The following is a 6,641-nucleotide window of genomic DNA, read 5'->3' as shown; positions in this document are numbered from 1 at the left end:
TAAAGAGGTTAGATAATGTCTACCATTGTGCTTTACATGTTATTACTGGTTGATGAAATTGTGTGTGCTGCTGTCCGCAGACTTCCCTTTGGTTGTTTTTTCATATATAAATCTCAGCTTGGGCTCTTTCCTTCTTATTTGTCTGTTTTTATGTGTAAAACCTGCTGCCAGTATGCCCTATCCTCTCATAATATTTTACAAGTGTTTATCTCTAGAGTCAGAATGGAATTAGAAAAAATGCTTTTAGATACCCTGCACTGTTTCCTTGAATAATCTACACAAGGACCTAAAATTGTCAGAACTGGTTATGATGTGGGAGTAGTAGTAGTAGTAGAGAATAGTTCTCTTGTGACTGTTTTTGATCCAAGTATTGTAACTGTTAGGTATTTTAGTACCATGGTAGCATTTACTGGATATTGTTTTATAGTGACATTATGCAGGAAAACTCTGTCATTCAATAAGGCCCCTTTGTTTCAGTGTTTTTCTCTTTGACCCAAGAATTGATGTGTGAGAATCACAGGCTGGTACAAGGTTGAAATACCACAGAGATCACTCCCTCAGCTACATTAGTTTCTTAATCTTTTAGACGCCTGTTGAAGGCCAAATGGTTTGTTTCAGATTTCACTAATGAAAGAACTCTTCGTTTTGTGCCTTGAAAATATGTCGCTGAGATAATCACAATTGTAGCTGAACTAATAAACTACACAAAGGATGCTTCTTCACCCATGGGCAGGAAGACACTGCCTTATCTTGGTCTGTACTGGTTTAAACTGATAAATCTGCTGTCTCATGAATTTTACCCTCTATATAAACTGTTGTACTTGTGAATAAAGTTGAGTCACTTTGGGAAGACAATCTAAAGCAGTCTCTGTTTTCTTGTTCTCCCAAGCTGCTCCCGAGCTGCTCGTACTAACACGCTGAATGGCATGCTTGAATATTACTTGAGAATATATTTGACTGTGTTACAGACTAAGGGACATTCTCTGCTGATAGGTGAAGGTACATTCTCTGCTGATAGACGTCCACGCCTCGGAGGAAGCCGATCCACGGAGTAGGCCCTGGAAACAGTTTCCTTCAATTTTGGTGTCAGAAGTGGGATCCTGACGAAGGTAGGCACTCGTCTTTTATTTTATAAGACTGTGTTATGCCTTTCTCAGTGATCCACATAGAAACGGGATACGCTGACGAGGCCTTCTTCAGTGGCCCACATAGTAACAAGTGGGATACACTGAGGAGCCTTCTTTAGTGGCCCACATAGAAACACAGGAAGTTGCCTGTTGTTTTGTAAATAAAAGCAGAAAGGACACAGGAAGTTGCCTGCTGTCATAAACTAAGAAGTTGCTCACCAGCAGAAAGGACACAGGAAGTTGCCTGGGGTCATAAAACGAGAAGTTGCTCGTTAAAAAGTGAGAAGTTGCTCACTAAAAAGATAAAATTGCTAGCAAAAAATCAAGTAACCTCAGGTGTGCCACAGCAAAAATAAATACTAACCTAAATCCTCCTAGCGTGTAAACCCCTCTGGAAATCACTGAACATGGGTCAGAATTATTCAAAGACCACAGACAGGTCCGATAAAAAATCTAAAGTACCTGTAAAACCAAAAATTAATAAAATACAAAATAAAGTCTCAAATAAAGGCTCAGTACAACTCCCATTTCCGGTTACGTGTAACCTACGTCCGCGAATCGGTGAAGACGTCCATGATCACGTATCCAGAACATGCGGAAGTGCTTATGTGACTGACTTTGTTTACAACTTACGGACTGTAAGTTCAATGCATTCTAATTTATTTCCGGAGCCCTATCCCGAACGATTATCGCCAGAAAACAGGTCAGTAAAACTGAAGGCCAGTGCAGATACTACCACGAAAGCTAAAAGTGTTAAGATAAAGTTGAATTTTGATGTAGAAGGCTCAGAGGAAAGTGAGAAACTAATGTATGCAGGATTACCCGCTCCAGCACAGCAAGGAAGTTTCAGAGGACGGAAGGATAAAAGTAGAGATATGTGTTTTTATTGTGGCTCAGTTTTCCAGCAGCCGCAGACACCCAGAGCAAAAATGAATTTGTGTATTTCATTTAACATAAAGGGTGAAATGTTTGCTGACACTGATAACAGCTTATGTTTTCTCTGCCCTATGTACCGACATGATGGAGAAGGAACATCCTCTGTGTCAGCTGGACCCTCAGCAGAGAATGAACTCAACATCCTTTTTGTCCGGTACTCTATGTCACACACTGTGCCAAAAAAACGTGTACAGACGCCACTACCAGGTAATCCCATGACTGGGAGCCACACTTTTGTTTCTCTAAGGTCAAACAGTGATTTTGTCACATAACTCAGACATAGTTTATGACATAACTACACCATGTCGTCACATAGATCTAACCTACCCTATCGACTGTACTATTTCTGCACTTACCTTGCCAGCTGAATACCAGAATATGACATTGTGGTCTAAAAGTGAGAATGATATAGGATTTATTGACTGTACACTTTATCACGTACACCTATTAAAACACAACAAGCCAGTATATGTCAAGCAACATCCCATTTCTGCCGAAAAAGCCGCAGCCCTAGATGTCATGATAGGAGATTTATTGACTACAGGAGTAATAAAGCCCACACTCCTGTCAATCCTGTGCCAAAGCCTAACAAACCTGGCGTATGGCGTTTCATACAAGACTTAAGGCAAATTAATGCAGTCAACATTCCTCTGCCACCTCTCGTTTCAGATGTTCACAGCATATTGACATGCATTGCATACACATTTTACCGTGGTGGATTTATGCTCCGCTCCTTTTTCTCAGTACCTGTGCATGAAGACACACAGCCGTTATTTGCATTCACACATAGAAATAAGCAGTACACTTGGACTCGTCTGCCTCAAGGCATGATAGACAGCCCTGCTGCTTTCTCAATGGTGGTACGTGCTACCCTAGACGGCTTCACTCCTCCAGAGGGCTGTACTCTGATCCAGTATGTAGATGATCTCCTCCTCTGTGCTGAAAGTGAAAAACTATGTCAAACTGCCACACACATGCTACTCCAGCACCTCCAACAGACTGGCCACAAAGCATCAGCAAAGAAAATGCAGTACTGTCAGACTTCTGTTCAATATTTGGGATTTACACTGTCTCACGGACAACGTTCCATGACTACAGACAGGGTCAAAGCTGTGACCTCTGTCCCTAAGCCCACTACACAGAAAGAAATGCTGTCTTTCCTAGGCATGGTGAACTATTGCAGACAGTGGATACCAGACTGTTCTTTTCATGACCACATTCTGCGTGAATGCTGCAAAAAAGACAAGCCTCCTCGAATACTGTGGTCCACAGAAATGACTGCCTCTTTCAATGCATTACAGGGAGCGCTGACCTCCGCCCCTTGTTTGGGTCTGCCTGACTACCACTTACCGTTCCACCTGTACGTCACAGAGAACGGCACAACCTGTGCAGGTGTATTGGCCCAAGAGCATGGCTGTGGCTACCGTCCAGTAGCCTTCTACTCAAAGGTGCTGCCAGCAGTAGTTCAGGGGATGCCGGCCTGCCTGAGAGCAGTAGCAGCTTGCTCTATCATGATAAGGGACTGCGAGAAGCTCACACTCTCACATGACACTATTCTACACACCAATCACCAGGTCACGACCATTCTAGCAAACATAACTACACAACACATGACCGCACAACGTCGCTCAGGTTATGAAGCTACACTGACTTCAACAGCAAATCTCACTATAAAAGCAAGCAGCACACCCAATTCGCCAGCACACTTACTTATTCGTATGCTGTGTTCCTCTGACCGACAGGATGGTTCAGACGACCCTGACGATCATGACTGCATGACACGTATACAGGAATCCACAGCACCATGTCCAGATTTAGAGCAAACACCTATCCCAGACTCAGTCATTGTTTATGTGGACGGGTCCTGTTCAAAACCAAATGACAACTTATTTCTTTGTGGCTATTCGGTGGTGACATTGCCTGACATCATACTAGAGGCTCACTCATTACCATTTCACTCAGCACAAAAAGCAGAACTCATGGCTTTAATACGCGCCTGTGAGTTACATGTGGATAAGCGGGTAACAATTTACACTGATAGCCGTTATGCATTCGGTGTGGTGCATGACTTTGGCACATTGTGGAGACAAAGAGGATTTAGATCTGCTGATGGAAAATCGATCGCTAATTCTGACCTTGTTCAAAGACTTTTGCAGGCTATACAGCTGCCATCGGCAATTGCAGTTGTTAAAACGAAGGGGCACAGCACGGCTGACACAGACGAAGCAACAGGTAATGCCTTAGCAGACGTGACAGCCAAGGCTGCAGCTCCCACCTCCGCAGGAAGTATTATCTGTGCCCCTACAGCTGCCACTTGTTACACTCCCAGACTATTTAGAAACAAATGTTGATTTAAAATTTATACAAGAGCAAGCCTCTGCATGTGATTACACCTGTTGGGAGAATAATGACTGTACCTTAGATGACAGAGATGGCTTATACAAAATCTTAAGGGTTTGATTGCCCTCCCATATTCCCTGATGCCAGTCCTTGCCCGACATTTTCACTGTGTGAGTCATGTCGGACAAAGAGGGGTAATAGGGGCAATAAAATCAAGATTTGTAATTGAGAAAACATCACATGCAGTAAAAGCATATTAGCAACCTGTCTAACATGTGCACGAACTAATGTAGGAAAACCAAAAGCAAAACATCAGCATTTACCACAACCAGATTTTCCATTTCATACATTATGACTCCATCTGCAGTAACCAAATTATTTCCATTTGAAATAAGACTATTTCCAACACCATGGTCAGCTTCCAGAGGGGCACCGCTAGTAGAAGGTGATGTATATTGCATTGTCCACTGATGTTCACAACCTGGTAGAAAAACTGAATAATAACTATCAGAAAGTTTGTCTCTCTCAGCCTTTCCCCTCCACGGTTCCACAAGTGGAGACAAGGAGATGCGTGTTGGTAAAGTCACTAAACCCAAGGACACTCTGGGAGGCCGTGCGTGTTCCAGCCCCAGACTGTACTGGCAGTGACGAAGAACCAGCATCCTCACAGACGGACAACCTCAGTGGATTCATGCCAGCAGGGTTAAGACCAGCCCCACCAAACCACCTAAGGCGTCGGATCAAGTAGATGACGTCTCCGGCGAGCCAGCGCCCGGATTCAATACACCTATAGATGACGACTCAGGCGAGCCAGCGCCCGGATCCAATCCACCTACACACACACAATCACTGATTAACACACAACGCCTGAAAGAGCCAAGACTCAGAAAGCCCTCTGATCCCCCGCCTGAACAACAACAAGGTACTCGAACATCCAGCAGGAACAGAAAGCCTAGAGTACCACACAATGTCTAACCTAATAAAGATAGACTCGTTTCATCCTGATAATGGAGAAAATGAAATGCCCATTGTCATCACACGACGCTTATTCTGTGTCTCTCGAACCTGGGACCAGGCCAGGAGACGACTAAAGAACTGTCTTTTTTATATATTTAGGTTATTAATCATATCTACTGCATTAACCTTAGGATTTTTATTTACTATTTCGTATTGTAAAGTGCAACCCTGTTCACATTTCTGCAAGCCACATTTTCAATGATAACCCATATAGCTACTAGTACAGCTACTTCAATGTATTTGCAATTAGCACAAATTGATCCTGAGGATGTGCCAGATGTTACCAATGATGTTCCTGATGTGTATATTGAACATTAGGTTGTGAACTATTACATTTTATGATTTGCTTTTTATATTATGTTATTACATTTGTGATTTTTCCTTTCTATTTGAGTTATTATTTTAAAAAATAATAAAAGAGGGGAACTGTTAGGTATTTTAGTACCATGGTAGCATTTACTGGATATTGTTTTATAGTGACATTATGCAGGAAAACTCTGTCATTCAATAAGGCCCCTTTGTTTCAGTGTTTTTCTCTTTGACCCAAGAATTGATGTGTGAGAATCACAGGCTGGTACAAGGTTGAAATACCACAGAGATCACTCCCTCAGCTACATTAGTTTCTTAATCTTTTAGACGCCTGTTGAAGGCCAAATGGTTTGTTTCAGATTTCACTAATGAAAGAACTCTTCGTTTTGTGCCTTGAAAATATGTCGCTGAGATAATCACAATTGTAGCTGAACTAATAAACTACACAAAGGATGCTTCTTCACCCATGGGCAGGAAGACACTGCCTTATCTTGGTCTGTACTGGTTTAAACTGATAAATCTGCTGTCTCATGAATTTTACCCTCTATATAAACTGTTGTACTTGTGAATAAAGTTGAGTCACTTTGGGAAGACAATCTAAAGCAGTCTCTGTTTTCTTGTTCTCCCAAGCTGCTCCCGAGCTGCTCGTACTAACACGCTGAATGGCATGCTTGAATATTACTTGAGAATATATTTGACTGTGTTACAGACTAAGGGACATTCTCTGCTGATAGGTGAAGGTACATTCTCTGCTGATAGACGTCCACGCCTCGGAGGAAGCCGATCCACGGAGTAGGCCCTGGAAACAGTTTCCTTCAGTAACAATCTGCTGTTGCATATGATTCAGGTTCAACTGTGTTCACTCGCCTGTATCAAATGTCAGTTTTATATGTTTATTTACTTACATATAGA

General features: G+C 42.4%; 1 long non-coding RNA gene across 1 annotated transcript; it reads left to right on the top strand.

Annotated features, from left to right (window-relative positions):
• Nucleotides 1–380: 380 nt before the first annotated feature.
• On the top strand, nt 381–6,325 carry LOC146718439 (uncharacterized). Its single transcript, XR_014918915.1, has 2 exons — nt 381–1,830; nt 4,933–6,325. It is a non-coding gene; the product is annotated as an uncharacterized LOC146718439 (long non-coding RNA).
• Nucleotides 6,326–6,641: the final 316 nt, after the last annotated feature.

Source organism: Copadichromis virginalis, linkage group LG1 (genome assembly GCF_057382275.1).
Source record: "Copadichromis virginalis isolate Kocher_CV1m ecotype Utaka linkage group LG1, C_Virginalis_male_GT1.1, whole genome shotgun sequence".
Taxonomy (NCBI): domain Eukaryota; kingdom Metazoa; phylum Chordata; class Actinopteri; order Cichliformes; family Cichlidae; genus Copadichromis; species Copadichromis virginalis.
The sequence above is the reverse complement of the archived record's forward strand: the minus strand, read 5'-3'. Positions and strand labels throughout refer to the sequence as shown.